The sequence below is a fragment of the Punica granatum genome, chromosome 6 (assembly GCF_007655135.1).
Source record: "Punica granatum isolate Tunisia-2019 chromosome 6, ASM765513v2, whole genome shotgun sequence".
In the NCBI taxonomy this organism is placed as follows: Eukaryota; Viridiplantae; Streptophyta; class Magnoliopsida; order Myrtales; family Lythraceae; genus Punica; species Punica granatum.
The window spans coordinates 15,395,360-15,412,997 of record NC_045132.1 but is presented as its reverse complement, the minus strand read 5'-3'; positions in this window follow the sequence as shown (position 1 = coordinate 15,412,997).

The window sequence follows — 17,638 nt, the reverse complement described above, 5'->3', positions numbered from 1 at the left end:
TTCATTACGGCACCCATGTCCTTGGGAATTTGCCTTTTCCTTTTTATTTTTTCTATTAGTTTTTCTGATTTGAATTTTTTAGTTAGATCACCCATTGTGTGTATCTTTCTATCTTTGTCCTTTTTCTTTTGTCGGCGATCAAGTAGTCTCAACTGACTTGCGTGATATTTGATTGATCTGTCTTTTTGGGCATGTCAGATATGGGCTCCTTTCATGCTCGGCTTAGGGAATCGACATAAATAAATTCCAATAACCCAAATGAATTTGATAGCCCTCATTCTAGACAATAACTATACTTATAAACGACATCCTTAGTGGACGATCGCTTAACTTGCCATAATCCTATCGGATTTCGTTGTGTAATCACCACCAAGGTATCTAATGGTGCGTTTGGTTTCAGAGTTAAAGTAATTTTGATTTTGATTATGGAAAAAGACAAATGATCGTGTAGTGTGTTGATTTAAAGTTAAAGTTAAAATTTTTGTGATTTTAACCGCGAAACCAAACGGAGCATAGAATCTTTGCTAAAACAGCCTCAATTGTCCATAGCTGGTTTAAATTCATCATTTAACACCAAAATGAATGGAAATGCTTAAATACCTTACTTATTTCTTTCTTTTGGCCAGTAAACACCTTACTTATTGGCTAAAAGGAAATAACAAATTGACAATAAAGCAAAAATTGATATATATGCCAACATCGTTATGAAATCTTCCCTTGTTCCAAAAAAATAAAATAAAGAAAGGAAAAAATGACATCTATCCTAAAAATGAAATTTTCCTTGTTATTTTGGTAAGTGAATTGTCAGCTATAACTTGAGAACTTCGAGAACAGTATGAATTGGTTTAAGCAGCTCAACATTTGTTCCCTTTAAACAATGTATCGAGTTCGAATCTTGTGAATAGAAAAATCCATGATTGGAATAGTTTTACCTTTTAATGGACCGATCATGTTTGAATTGAATTAGTCGAGGCTCATTAACTTCTGAACACTAGAATATGCATCGGAAAAAAAAAGACAACTTGAGAATTAATTAATTTCTATTTTATCATTCACTAAAAAGTATTTGCATATAGAATATATAATTCTTGGAGCCATTGTGATTGCTTGCCATTTGTCTAAAAATTTCAAATTGGAGCTTCTCATTCGCTGGCTCTTTATATACCCAAAATCTCCCATAACTACCACTAAAAAGAATATTATTTCTTTCAAATTATTATCATCATCATCTTTATCATTATTCCCACAAAAATATCATTTCTTTTAAACTTATTATTATTATTATTATTATTGCTATTGTTGTTGTTGTTGTTTAATAAATAGTAATAATATTAACAAGATAATAAAAATAGGGACAAAATCTATATATAAAAAATCTATATGTAATATATAATTGTTGGGATACTATAATTGCTTGCCATTTGTTTAAAAACTCCAAATGGGAGCTACTCATTCACCGACTCTTTATATGCATAAAAGCTTCCATAACTCCCATTAAAAAGAATATTATTTCTTTAAAATTATAATCATCATCATCATCTTTATTATTACTCCCACAGAGAATAATACTCCTACTACTACTACTACAACTACTACTACTACTACTACTACTACTAAATAGTAATAGTTACTACTACTAAATAGTAATAGTATAATATTAACAGGATAATAACAATGGGGACAAAATCTATAAAAAAAAACCAAATGGGATAATTGCTGGGACAAGAAAAATGGGGACAAAATAATAATAATAATACGTTTCACTATACCAGATTTATATAACTATACATAATATATAATTGTTGGGGACACTATGATAACTTGCCATTTGTGCAAAAACTTCAAATGGAGTTTTTCATTCACCAACTTTTTATATACTCAAAAGCTTTCATAACTCCCACTAAAGAAAATGTTATTTCTTTTAAATTATTATTATCATCATCTTTATCATTATTCCCACAAAAAAATATTTCTTTTAAACTTATTATTATTATTATTATTATTATTATTATTATTATCAATTTTGTTGTTGATGTTTAATAAATAGTAATAATATTAATGGGATAATAACAATAGGGACAAAATCTATAAAAAAAATCAAATTGGATAATTGCTGGGACAAGCTCAATAGGGAAAATATAATAATAATAATAATAATAATAATAATAATAATAAGTACTATATTCACTAAATTTACCAATTCATTAAATAGGATAATTGTTAGAGACAAAATTTATAAGAAAAATTGTTTATATCATAAGAGAATAGCATGTGCTAAACTCCCGCAACGCTCGAGTCTAATATGTAGTAAGTTATTAATATGTACCAACTCATTACCAACGATATTGTAAAACAAATCAGAATAATACAATGAATATTACTATACAACTCAACCAAAATGTGGAAAAGCTCCTTTAATGCTAAGCAAGATAGAATTGGAATCGGGTTTAATATGCAGCTGGAGGTTTCCTAATTTGGATCAGATGGTGCCAAAAACATTAAGTCTGCTATTTTGCTATGAATTTATGTTTATTTAAAATGTTAGATCCTCCTCCTCTTATTTAGTAAAATGTCCTATAATGTTAATACAATCCGCAAGAGAAACTGTTGCACGTATTGGTTGCCTCAATATATTTTTCTTTTCGCTGTGAACCATGATATCTAGAGGCCCAATTGGACTCCGATTAATTCAATCGAGACAGATCTGCCCATTTTAAAGTAAAACTCTCCCGGCGTAGATTTTCTCTATGCACAAGACTCGAACTATTCGGAAGCCCAATTGCGCGTATTGGTATTTATCTACCGTTGGGTACTCATTTGTATCAGCATCCATCTCTAGCCTTACTGGTGTTGCCTTTTGGCGATTTAGTTGGTGATTTCCTACCCAACCTTTGTATTTCCTAGTTTATTATCTACGTCATTCACCCTGGTTCTCTACGTCGAAAATGAAATATAACTAGGAACATATCAGAAATCCGCACAAATCATTTGATTTTTTATTTGTGTGTGTGTATATATATATATATATACTATTTTATTTTGGTTTGTGGGGGAGGGGGGGTTTTGAAAAACATTTCCAATCGCAGTAATCGTGATAAATAGTTTTGATGTTTACAATTTAGAGGGGCAATCAGGAGGAATAAAGCGAAATTTGCAATTTCTGATTTGGCAAGTGCGCCTTTCACTTTGTAAAGAAACAACCAAAGCCAATTTAAAGGTAACTTTTCGGGTAAATTACACGCTTGGCAGGCAAAATTTATCTGATATAACACTTTCGTATAAGACTAAAAACTTTAACAATTTGTTACATAATTTTTGTATGTTATAACAATTAATTACAAAGCGTTAATTTTGAACTAATGCCATTAACATTTGATGACGTGGCTCTTGAATAGTTGTCAACATAATAAATTGGCGTATTAATAATTAAAATTATTTTAGGAAAACTCGAATAAAATGATATAAATAAATAAAACAAAATTACAAAAAAAAAATTCAGTGATTGGAGAAGGGGCCTAGGGCATCCCATCCGGCCTTCCTGCCCCTTGACCATGGTTAACTACGTTCTCAAACCTCATTGCAACCTCGGTCGGTGGGTTGAGTGGCCGGCGAAGCGCTTCCACCTCTAATTCAAGAGATCACAACCGATCTCACCTGAAATAGGAAAAAAAAAAGAAAAGAAATTAAAGATATGATTGGAGAAGGGATGCAAGCATCCCCATCAACCACCACCCCATGGTCGCTGACAAGTCCTCAACCCATCGAAGACCGCGGATGGGGGTTGAGGTGGGTAGGGGGCGCCACCACCATAAATTTGAGAGTTCTCACTTATCTCGATCGAGAGTGATGGCTGGGAGCGATGCCCCTACTTCCTTCTTCGATTGTTGCTTTTCTTTTTCTTTTTTTGTTGTATCTCTATTTATTTTTATTAATTTAAGATTTCCAAGAAATTATTCTTTTTCAATTAGTAAAAATGACACGTCATTACATTGACAGGAGCCATGTCATCAAAAGTTAACAAACTTAGTTCATAATTGATGATTTGAAGTTACTTCTTACAAAAATAAATAAATTGTGTACCAAATTGTTACAATTTTTCATTTTTATACCAAAGTGTTATAGTCGAAAAAGCTTAAGTAACAACTGCACGGATAATCTTAATCTTTTAATATAAGAAAGGTTGGTGCAGCATTACTCATTCTCAATACGGAATAAGAGGTGATAGGCTCAATTTTCATGGAGAACACCTTATATGATTAATAACATGGTGATAAAAAAAAAACACTAATTTCGTCATGTAAATATAGGAGTAAAAACATTTTTTATCATCAACCTTTGTTACTTTGTTATGTTCATCCAAAAGCTTTTTTTTGTAATCAGTATGATATTTAATGTTACGCCGCTTATATCCAGTTTAGTCTTTCGTCTATATTTCCAGCCAAAAAGTAATAAACTATTTTTGAATATGTTAAATAAATAAATAAATGAAATATAAACTTATAAATTTATATAGAGAGGAGCTAGGGCCACCAACCTCCCTACCCAACGTTGATATTTCTCGATTAAATCGAGGGCCGGGGGCATCTTCGCTGGCCAGCACCTCCCTCCTTGAGGTCGCAGGTAGATTGTGATCGTCCCAGCAATACCTTAGATAGGGATTGGTCGCCGGCAGGGACGCCCACATCTCCAACCAATTGAGATCTAATCATGCTCTAAACAATGAAATTAAACTACTAAAATATTTGGACATTCGAATGCTTGAAGTGTTACTGAAATTAGACTATTTAAGTACTATTACTTATGAATGTTAATATTCTCTTGTAATTGAGAAATATTTAAACTAAAATACCATATATTTGGAGATTTCAGTGTTGAAAGTATTAACGACATAATAAACTTATTAGACCGATTTGTAATATCTAGATACCAAGACTAGTGGTGGCTAGTACTTGCAATTGTCACTGCTTATGAGCCTAACAATACGAGGGGCCAGGTCAATTGAATATCCCTGTATTATTGGGATGGAATTTGGCCCTGACATCGAAATACATCCATAGAATCGCGCCATAATGAATATATATACTAATTGCATGAACTAGAGTATACTATAAAATTTAGCATCCAAGCATTGATGCTTTCAAATTAGATCAATTAGTTGATATCTGCACATTGCGCTGAATTGTTTATTAATTTTTGTATGACCGAAAATAAATACTTAATACATTATGACATATAAAGAGCTATACATAGAAAGAAAAGATATATTCGGTATTATATAGTTGACCAAGTAAATATAATAAACACAGAATTATATGGGAGACATTGTACAGGAGTTAGTGAGTCGGAAAACTATAATGAGTAGAAAGATGAAGGAAAAATATGAATTTCATGTTTGGTATTTATTGGACATTTTGTACATTAAACATGAGAGATGTCACACATTTCGAGGGAAACATTTCAATTATCAATAAATTTCTTAATATTTCAATAAATATAATTATATATTATTACATGCGTATTATATGGACGAATAATCAAAGTACGTCGAATATGGTACAAACAAAATATTGTAAATGTTCATTGAATTGGATTGAAAAGTCAATTCTGCTTAGGATTGAGGATATTATATTTGGGTTGTATGAAACCTTTTTTTTCCACTTGCCAACTTTTACATATTATAATAAATTTAGTATTTTTAGAAATAAACGTCGGCAAATGCAAGTACTTGCAAAATAATGGATGTCTCAATAAAAACACCAGAGTAATTTAACTTTTAGTATTTCAACTATCAACAAGTACCATCATTAGACCAATTTCGTAGTTTTAATTATGAATCTTCTAATACTTGCAAAATACTAAACGTATGAAATATAGTAGTAAAATATTTGAAAATTTCAATACTTCAAATACCAAACATCTCTATTTGAGAACAAGCGTATGATATTTCTAATTTGGCTCATTTTTTTTTTTACTTCTTTTGAAAATAAAAAATCAACTTGAACCCGCGGATGGCAAGGCTCTAGAAAACTCCCATGTTTGTACTCTCCAATGCTCCAAATAGAAGATGGACCTAACTCGGGACATTTTTCTACAGTGCTCCACTTGATACTCGAAAATGTAATGCATGTTGGTTACTCCAAATTCAAAAGGGTTCGATTCACTACAAAATAAAACTTTTTTCTTTTGAGATTTTTTTTTGCATCTACAAGATTCAAAGTCTAAATTTTTTGACGGGTAAAAGGGGTCGAAGGGATACTGGTGTAGCAACCCCCACAGAGTATAACCATATTAGCCCGAACTCCACCGCATAATATTCGATTTGATCCATAACTACACAAGGATCTGAAAGCATGGACTCGTTACTGCGACCCCATTAGGTACTAAAGGAACAATACATGTCTGCAGGTCTATAGTCAGAGGACTAATAGCACAAATCGGGTTCAACAATAAATAGGGAGACTCAAACTCCTCACTTGATACTTGAAATACTAGCGCGTTATCAATTGAGCTACACCCGATTGATCAAATCAAAACCGAAACTTTATTCACTAGACTTTGGCGCCAAGCCATCTTAACCAAATCAGCTTGGTCCAACGGCCTTTTGTTCCTTTTGCATGTGGACAATGTGATAAATATCATCAATCATCAACACTCATACATTAATACATATGGTACCATCCGGAAGTGGTGCTCCGCCACGTGTATGGACCCCGGGGGGGGAAGCCGCTGCGATCGCCGGTCAGTCACGAAGGGCCTCTGGTGGTGCGGGTGGGGCCACTGACTCTCAATAACCAACCCCATCGTAACCAATATGGATGGTGGAAGGGAAGGTGTGTCAAAGGGCCCCACAACTGCGGAGGCCGGAAGGTCCTCATAAGAAACATTTTTCGATGAATTAAAAGACCTTTTGGCCTAAATCAAGGAAGGAGCCGGACTTTGAATCACAGGCATGCTAAATTTGATGAGGGAGTGTTACTAATATATTCGCAATAGTCGATTTAAAAATTCTCTTAATTATTAAATTCTATTTATGATAGCATAAATTGTAATTTAAACAACGTTGAAGGATCATTTAATAAATGGGGTTTATTAAAAGGATTATTAGACATACTTTTTCGAAGTAGGGCGAAATCAATAATTTTAAAAAATTTAAAAAGATAATATGTAAAAAAAAATTACCCAAACATTTTAGGTGGAGTGACTTGTCCTAGGCTTTCTGTCGGTCCATCTCTCCTCGTAATCTCAACCTACCGATTACATTATTACACTCTTTCCTTTCGTTTTCTTTTGTTTACTTTTTATTATTTTCTTTTCTTCCCCTTGAAATGGCTAATAGTACATACCAATTGACATGCCATATCAATCGACATGCCATTGCCAATAACAGCATAAAATGGCAAATCTAGACAAATTTCTTTCCGAACTAACGAAATTGGCAATGTTTCAACTTTTAAAATGTTTAGTAAAGTGGCACTTATCATCAATTCAGAAAAAGAAAAAAAAAAGGTTCTGCATTCATTTATCAAACTTCTTTTCTAGCTCTGAAGAATATATTCTCATTTACAAAAGAAAAAACTAAAATCGTTAAAACTTACGGCTTCAATGTATTGATTCGATTAAGTTGATGGCTACTGGACAGTAATTTGGGGTTCTGTTCAATCATCTTTTTAGTGTTCTCTTATGTGACTGTTTTCCTTTCTCTTTTCCTCTTCCCTTGTAGTTTAACGCAATTAAATATGCATTTTACATATTTAAAAAAAGTTGTTTCTGAATTTCTTTTTTCAACGACCCATGTTACTCTCATGAGAACCAATAATTTCAGGAAAGTTGAAATGCAGCTAGTAAAACAATTTATGGTCACAAATACCATCAAAATTATCAAAGTATCGGATATAACTTACTCTCAACCAAATGCGATCTGAAGCCCCCAAGATCAATATTTATTCTATGCGAATGATCAAAATGCACGAGGGAGATCATGCTCCAGTCCTAGAACATGATACTTAATGAATTCTCTTCATCGTGACCGACTCCGATCGGGTGCGGTGGCTCGACTTGGTCCCACCTTTCGAGAAGCATCTGATAGTCTTTTCCTGTTGGGATTGACAAAGAAATGGAGATATACAAGACGGGCAAATTAGGGAGGGGGTGGAACCGTTGGTTAGTGGCCACTGAAGCGCATCCTTTTTGCACATGTGCGGACGGGTACCCTTACCTCCACCGCAAAAGACAGCATCCCCAAACGCAAAAGGCCCCAACTTGACTCGGCCGTCTCTGACTTGATCGGCTCGGCTTAACTTTTCATTATTGAGTCGGCTCAGTCGTCCAAAGCCGTTTTCTTTCTTTGTTGGAAAAAAAAATCAATTTTTAATTATTTTTTTTCTTATTATTGGTTACTAATGTTTAAATTTGAAAGGGGTATGGTGTCTTTATTCTTGCATTTGTTCCAAAGAAAAAGGGCAAAGTTTCCTCAATAAACAATGGCGTGTACCCGATTCCAACGTTGGAGGTCTCAATCTGAGGAATTTCATCGAATAGCTTCTACTCGATAACGTATATTCGAAAACCGTCCAAGCTAATTGGTTGAAATGTAACGTTGTAAATTTTAGTCATTCCTCTCCTGTATGAACATTCATAATTTATTTATTTTCTGTTTTTCCCATCAGGTGGAAATCAAGGGCACGAATAAGAAGACAATGTCGCAGCTGAATCTAGGATTTACATCGAGTGTCGCAGCCGAGCTCTACGCAATCAAGGAGGAATTGAGGCCGGCAATAGAACTAGGCATTGAGAGGATTCCGTTGCTACTTTTTGACTGGATATGGGGAAAGGAATCTTCTAATTTGCTCTTACGCCTATTGATCGATGACTGCAGGGTGTTAAGCAGACAGTTCGTAGAGACTCAAACCAGCCACAAGAATTGACAGGCTAATTGTTGTACAGATACTCTTGCGAAGAAGGGTGCGATCCACTTGGAATCATTAGTTATCTATGATTTTGTTCTCTCGTTTTTAAGTTTGACTGTTCTCAGAAATACTATGGGTATCTCCGTTTCCCGTTCTGTTTTGGACTTTGATATCCCCTGAACCTTTGAATGAATGAAAGTTATGTACTATTACCAAAAAAAGAAATAAATAAATAAGAAGACATTGTTACAAGGTCCATCTAGAGTTGACAAGAACTTATTTTAAAAAAAAAGGACATGAAGAAGCTAGAGTTGGAGAAGTTTTTAGATAATCCTATCTTACCACGTGGCATGAAAAAACACCAATTGAATTGCATGAAACAGAGGAATTGGTGCTAATCACTTGAATAATTGTCATTTTTCATGATATTATGCATGGATCAGATATATCATGGCGAATTCTTCAAAAAAAATTGTGTCTTCTACAATGAAATTTGATAAGTGAGATTTCTAACGAGCCCTCAATAATCTATTTCTTATTTATAGAGAATTTGTGTGCTTGGGAGTCCCTGATGATTAAATAAACCAAGAATGACTGCAATTTTAGAGAGACGCGAAAGCAAAAGCCTATGGAGTCACTTCTGTAACTGGATAACGAGCACCAAGAACTGTCTTTACATTGGATGGTTTGGTGTGGGATAAGTAATTCGAGTCATTCACATCCAGATTATGAATGTTTGGAATCCATATTATATTGGTGTGGGATAAGTAATTCGACTCATTCACATCCAAATCATGAATGTTTCGAATCCATATTATGCAAGGAGACATTGCTTTTGCTAATTCAAATTGAAGAATGATATAAAATCGGTTTATTTTCAGCATCATATTCATAGTTAGCCCATTCATCATAGTTAGAAGCTCCAGCTCCGCATCAACAATATTGTCAATATCATCTATATCCTCAATATTGTCCTTATAATTATTCTTCATTAAAGAATACTTATTAGTTCTTTCTCGCCATGTCAATGTGAGATAGGATTATTTAAGATTTTCTAATATAGTTGGTACAAAGAATAAGCTTCATGTTATGATCCATTTTTTGTTTATTTATTTATTTATTTGCATTTGCATTTGCACCTTTTCAAGTAGTCCACTCTGATTCGGCAAAAACTTTACACTTTTAATGCTCAAAAAGAAAAATTAGTTTTCTGGTAAAGATTGGAAAAACTATAGGTTATTCGGCGGATAAACTTTTATATTCCACTCTTCTAATATCCACTTGGACATTTTCTTTTGTATTCAATTTTTGTTGTGAATATATGAGGATCCTTAATATCATTCGAGCAAAAAGAAACTATAGACTACTTGGAGTTTCAATAATTCTACTCAATCAATTTCTTCGAAATAACTATATCAAGATAAATGATCGACTACTTCTAATGAATTGAATATATTATGAAACTTGTAGTTTTTTCGGCCTTCATTTTATTTTACTTTTAGCCTTTTTATTTGGGAGAAATACAATGTAAATCCTATAAGTTTGGATCTTTTTGAACTTCAGCCTATAAGTTTCACTTCGAATTTTTCAATCCTATAAAGTTTACTCCATCAAACACTTTTGTTCCTATCCATAACAGGTCGTTACAGGGTTGCTAATATGGACTTCACACCGTTAGATTTGTTAGCCGAATGTTAATTGTCCACGTGGCAATTTTTTGTTAGAAAATTAAAGACATTAGAAAATTCATGAAAAAAATCAAAAAATTAATTTTCTTTTTTCTTTTTAATGAAAATAAGATCCCTCAGCCCTAGTAGGGTTATGGGGTCGCCAGGGGTGGGCCTGGTCTCGATCCCCTCCTAACTTCTTTCTTTATTCGAAACATAAAGAGCCTCCGGCGAGGTTGGCAGGAGGAAGGGGTGGACGAAAGGGGAGCTCCCAAGGTCTAGTCCCACCAACTCTCTCTAACAAAGAGAGACAAAGACAGAGACAGAGAGGGGGTGACAAAATCCCTAGGGCTCCCCTTTTGTCCACCCCTTCTTCCCGGCAACCTTGTCGGAGGTGCAAGAGCCTCTACCAAAGTCGTTGGGAGGGAGGGTTGGCTAAAAGGAGAGACCTTCAATCTAGTCAAACACACCTTGCCCCTATCCATTTCCCCCTTCCTTCCTTTTCGGTTTCAAACAAAGAGAAAGGGTTACTAGATTGTGGTTGCCTTCCAACCACCCTCCCTTGTCATGAGGTTAGCAAGAGCAGTGACCACATCTCAAGAGGAGGGGTCGCCGACGAGGGTACTACCTCCGTCGACCAGTCAAATTGATAAGGGGCTAGGACTTGTCTTTTTTTAAAAAAAAATTAATTTTGGAATTTTTATTAATTATCTAATTTCTTTAATTATATGCTAATAAAAAATTGCCACATGGAAAAGTCATGGTCGGGTTGGACAAATTTGACGATGTAAAATCCACATTAACAATTCCGTAACAGCCAGTTACATATAGGATCAAAAGTGTCTGATGAAGCAATGTTATATGACTGAACTATTCAAAATAAAACTTATACGACTAAAGTTCAAAAAGTTTAAGAATGTGTTTGGGTTTAGAGTTGAGTTGAGTTGAGTTTTGGTTTTAATTAGTTTGTAATGATTGTATTGCTAAATTATAAGAAAAAAGTATGAAAAGGTAGTGAATAGTTGAGATAAAGTAATAATTAAGTAATAATTGTGTTGTTGAATTAAGAGAAAAAATATGAAAAAATAATGAATAGTTGAGATAAAATAATGATTAAGTAATAATTGTGTTGTTGAATTGAAGATAAGTTGAGTTGAGTTGAGTTAAAAAAAATTTAAAATCCAAACACACTGTAAATTTGTAGGATTTTCGTTGTAGTCCTGCCTTCTTTATTTTAACTTTCCGTCAATCCTTTTTAAGCTAGCTTTTCTATTACTCAGGATAAAGGGTAATTCAACCCGGTTTTAGGCGTATTGTTTTCCTTGTAAATATTAAAATTTTCACGATGTCCTCTATTTGTGTAAGCCTCTATGGTTTTGTCAACTATAACAACATTTCCACATGTTTGCCCCGAAATTATTATTTGTAAAAGGATTTAGTATATTTGACAGTTTTAACATGGTCTTATAAATACTAATCATCAATCAATCAATTATAATATATAAAAGTCGAGATGCCGAGATGTAGTTGCGCCACACAACCCAAACTATAAAACTCTCAGCTCAACGTTGCATGACCTTCAACTGAAAAACCTAATAAATTTTAAAAAAAGATGAATATTTCTAGTAATTTAAGTGAAATGACAAATTTTACTAGATATTGTATGTATCGGTTCAATGAATTTTAGATATACATCTACATTATTTGTATTTAGGAATATAATAAAAGATTCTTTTCTAAATATAAAAAATCCACTCGATAACTTAAATTTTTTTTCTTGAAATATGAAATGGTTTCCTAAATTTAATGTAATACATATCCATAAATAGAACAAGGGAAATACATTTTTTTACACTTTCTTTCTACTCTTATTTCTCCCTACACTTCATCTCGACCAATTTCTTTCACGATCAGTTTGCATATGTTAAATTTAAATTAAATGATAATTATTTCTATTATAATTTTTTTATTTATAGCATGCGCATGTTTTATATTTTTCTGTAATATTTTTTTTTTGCAATGTTGTATTTACAATAATAATCTTGCATAAATCAAGTTCAGTTCTTTCTATCATTGCAATTTTATTCTTCTTAATTTTAATGGATATCTTTTCCTTTCATTACAAAACAACATTATTATATATATCACAATTTCATCTTTTGTATGATTCAATTTGTTACAGTGAAATCGTTCATTCCTATATTATTTAGAATTATTAGCTTCTTTAAACACATAAAATCTCAAAAACAGCATGTAATACGCAGTAATTTCATTTTGCTAATTCTCAAATTAAATTTTTTATTTTCTTATTATTTTGTTCTTGATAAAATTGTAACATTTAGTATTTTATTATCGCAAATAAATGTCAAAAGTTTTAAAATAAAAAAGTTCCTTAATTCACGCATGTATTATATGTTATCTAAAAATAACAAAAAATTGCATACATTAGATAATTTTAAAACTAGTGTGCAACGCTCTAGCATGTACCTAGTTTAGTTATAATTGTAGAATCTCTGGTGGTGTATATGATAGTAGATTTTACTCTTTGCTAATCTTTAACGAGTAATAAATGCTCATTATGAATCATCATATATAATCAATATACAATAATAAAAGCCAGAGCAACGCTCCAAAGGATGCCTCGTAGGACAAAGATTGTCTTAGGTTGAATGACTTTTGAAACTCCCACCAATGACAACATAACAAGTGGGAGTAGGGCTGACAATATTTCAGACGACACGGAGTTAAACGGGTTCGAGTTGGACATTTTTTGATAATCGGTCTAAACATGTTCAACCCGTTTAAACACGGTTAATAAGCGTGTCTTACCGGGTTGAACCCGTGTAACCCGATTATACACGATTAAACCTGTTTATTTATACGTGTTTAATCGTATTACTGTAATCGTATAACTCGTTTATGTATATGGATTTATTAAAATATCATTATGTAACCCTAACTTCCTAAGTCCCTAACCTAATTTCATTTCGTTTCTTTCACCCAATCCAACACAACACAACCGCACTTCCACTTCTACTTCTACTTCTCTACTACCCTCCCTTAGATCTCATCTGCGATTTGATTTCCTTCTTCTCTTCCATCAATGGCGAAGTTTTGCTTCTTCGCTCTCATTACTCTCCTCTCCGTGTACCTCGCATTGTCCACAGATCCGCCTCATATCTCGCCCTCCCCTGCTCTCGAGCTCACCGCCGACTCCACTCCCACCATCTTCCCTTCGAAGCCCACCGCTTCACCAGCTCCCGCTCCTGCCAATGCGCCTCACGACTCAATCTCATCCTTGCCGTCGCCGCCTCCCTCGGATGCAGCTCCTGCCTCTTCCCCGTCCACATCCCCCTCCCCTCCATCTCAATCTTCGTGTTAACGTGTCTGGGTAAACAAGTTGATTGGATAAACAAGTCGTGTTAACGTGTCCGAGTAACCGGGTTGATCGGATAAATAAGTTGTGTTAACGTGTCCGAATAATGGTTAATCGTGTCGTGTATACGTGTACCTATTATGACACGTTTCAATAAATGGGTTTAAACGTGTCGTGTACGAGTTTCCAAAACCTGACCCGTTTAATAATTGTATCGTGTACGGGTTATGACTTCGATGACACGAACCCGTTTAGACACGATACTTATAAACACGACACGACATGAATTGCCACCCCTAAGTGAGAGACAAGGGTGGATCCACCTTTGAAACAGTGGGTCAATTGACCCCACTAATTTTGGAAAAATTTCACTATAGTATTCATATTTGTAAAGAGTTTTTCACCTTGGTACAATGAGTGCCTTGAATTGCAGTATAAGATGTAAAATTGAACCCACTTCCTTCCCACTTACATGTGAAAAAAGTAAACGTTTGGAGTCAATTAAAAAAATCTCTCAAAAATCTCTCTTTATTGTAATTTGCAATATGTTTCAATATATTCATATAGCAATGACTGAATTTTCATTTACATTCTTATTTGCAATATCCTCTACAACAAATTATGGAAATAAGTTGGAAACTCACCGATGAAATTTTTTAGGCATTACCATTTATCCAAAAAAAAAAGAAATTTTTTAGGCAAATATTTTTTCTTTGAAAACATACGAAAAAATAAAGTTTTTGGCCAAATTTCGTTGGAATTTCTTTTAATAAAATTAAAAAGCCAATATAGATTAAAAATAAAAGTTGAACAACAGTATCATAAAAATTGTAAGTTTAGACAAGTAAAGAAGTTTTGGCGCAAGGGATTAGGTGTAGGTATTATAATGAGAGGTCATGGGTTTGAAATCATTTTTCTTCTAATTGTTGCACAGACTATTTGTTAGTGTAAATATTTATCTCCAATCCATCGATAGAAATTCATCAAAAATTTAGGTTTTTTGACAGTATATATTCACTTGTGCCGATAAGCTAAATTTCTTATAGAGATTTTAGTATGCTATCTGTTTGCACCCACTATCTCTTGTGTCCTAAATCCACCACTGAGGGGCGCAATATGGTAGTGCCACATCACTCATGGAAAACCAAAGTCCTTGAGTTAACAGAATCGGAAAGTCTTTGACTTGAATAATCCTTAAAGTCATTTTGCTCGTGTAAATTCAAAAGTCATGTATATATATATATATGAAAATCGCGTTAGGATTTCACTATCAAAGTTACACGTCTTTTTTGGGTCACAAATATACAAGCTTTTACCTAATGGAGCAATCCCTGTAAAAAGTTCTCCTTTGAAGTATGAGCCTTTAAGTTGATCAAGCCTTTTTTTATTGTTGCGGATATCTTTTCGAAGTTTATGTTGTGCCATCAATTAACTTCGTTGTGTTAATGTATTTTGCACTTGAAATATGGCTATTCTACGTGATTACCGGTGTTAATTGTATTAAGTATGATGAAGATTCGATTAATTATTAAATTTCTAATTAGTCGTTAATTTACGAAATTATATGGAGTATATGGCGTTGTATGATAGGTTATTGTAATTCTTATATTATCATGAGCATTGAAGACTTTTCTCATTTGATTTCCTGAAGTTTTTATAATATTTTATGTTTATTGTAATATTGAACAAAATATAACACCATATAAATAAATTCTAGCACATGCACGCGCTTGCCTTCAACTAGTAATCGATAATAGTTGAAACGCAAACTTTTGAGAGCTCTACGTTGATAGCCCTCACCACTCGAACTTGTCTCAATTTTGTGAATATTTTAATTTTATCAGTATTATGAATAAAATAAATATTATATTAAAATCACAAAAATATGTAAAGCTTTCTAAAAAAAAATAAATATGAAAAAACGCTTCTCGATTCCCATTTCCATTGTCTTGTAGAATTCATTGCGACTCTAGAATTATATTATATATTATAGAGTAAAATGCAGTTTGTCCTTCAAGTTTTGAGCCTAGTAACAGAGTGTCCCCACCTTCAAAATTTTACACAATACCTCCCGATCTATAAAAAAAGAAGCAAAGTGCACTAGGACTACTTTCCGATTACTTTTTTCTTGCAGAATTTATATTTTATTAATTTATTAAATTTACCAATTATGAAATCATTTCAAAAACAAATAAAATGGAAAAAAAAACAAGAACAAAAGATCGTAATTTAGGGAGAGGGAAGAATCTCTCCCCAAATCCTTGAAACCAAACACCCTCAATCAAGTTTTTCGGTGAAGTTGCTCCACGATTTTGCTAGACTTTCATGCAAATCTTAGAGCTCATAGTTCATAGCAATTCCTCGAGCTTCAATATTGGACCTGTAATTTCCGTATATTTCAATAATCTGTTGTCTTTTGTTATACCGATTATGTCACAAAATTGGTTATTGAATTTGTTTATTGCATCTGTCTCTCTCTCGCGTCATATAAAGGGGAATCGATTTTGATAATTTTAAGTAATTGTCGCATAAGTACGTACTGTAATGGGATTGTTGAGGTATTAACGGATCTAAAAGCATAGGGAAACATTTTGTAATGAATTGTTTGCCCAAATCTCTGTCTGCTTGCAATTTGTATGATAATACTCATTTGCACTGTTCAAAGAATAATGCATATGGATTGTTGGGTTTGTTTGTTGCCTCTAGACAACGTTCTTTTCTTATGTTCCTCTTTTCTTTTTATTTTTGAGAGCATTGGTAAATGCTGAATATCAATAAATTAAAAATAAGTATATTTTGGCCGAAAAAGTGATCGGAAAAAATAGTTAGGGTGGACTTTGCTTCTTCTTCGATATGTTGGATGGTATAGTGAAAAACTTTAAAGATCAAGGGGCACTCTGCCACTAGGCTCAATGCTCGGGGGCAAACTGCATTTTACTCTATATTATATAAAGAAATGATTCCAGCTCCATATAAAGGAGGAGGAAGTATGGTGGTTTTCTCTACTCTCACCCACCCACCCTTCCTTCTCTTTTATATTTTTTTATATATTTTTTAAATTTATATTTATAATTATCTTAAGCGTACAAACTTTTTTACGATATGAATCACCACATATCCAAACATTCAACGGATCTAATTGTCGAGTGAGATCAACCCATCAAAGAATAAAGCTCTCACGATCATGATTTTTTTCTCAATTACAATACTCGGATTCGAGACCTTAATTAATCAGAACAAGTGTCGAATTACTTAAAACTAACGCACGTTGGTTGAAAAAATATTTCAAATTATCACAAATTTAAATTGTTTCTTCTTATTTGTGACATTATAAATATTCTTATTTTTTGGTGGAATACAAAGTTATGACAACCTATTGATTGAGACTAACTCTCGCTTGGATATACTTGATTTGTACTGTTATCATAAGATACTTCTAATGAATTTTAAAATCCTACTGCGAGTAAAGTTCGTCCACTTAAAATTAGCAGTGACTTAAGATTTATTATATTGTAATAATTATTTTCTAATTACAAATATTAAAAATTCAAATTAACAATAATATAAAGAAATATTGCCGTTTATATTTCTGAAAATTAATTAGTACAATTTTTTGAAAATCTTATTCATTTATTATTAATTGACAATTAGTTTCAATTACACTCTATTTTTGATACTGTACATAATAA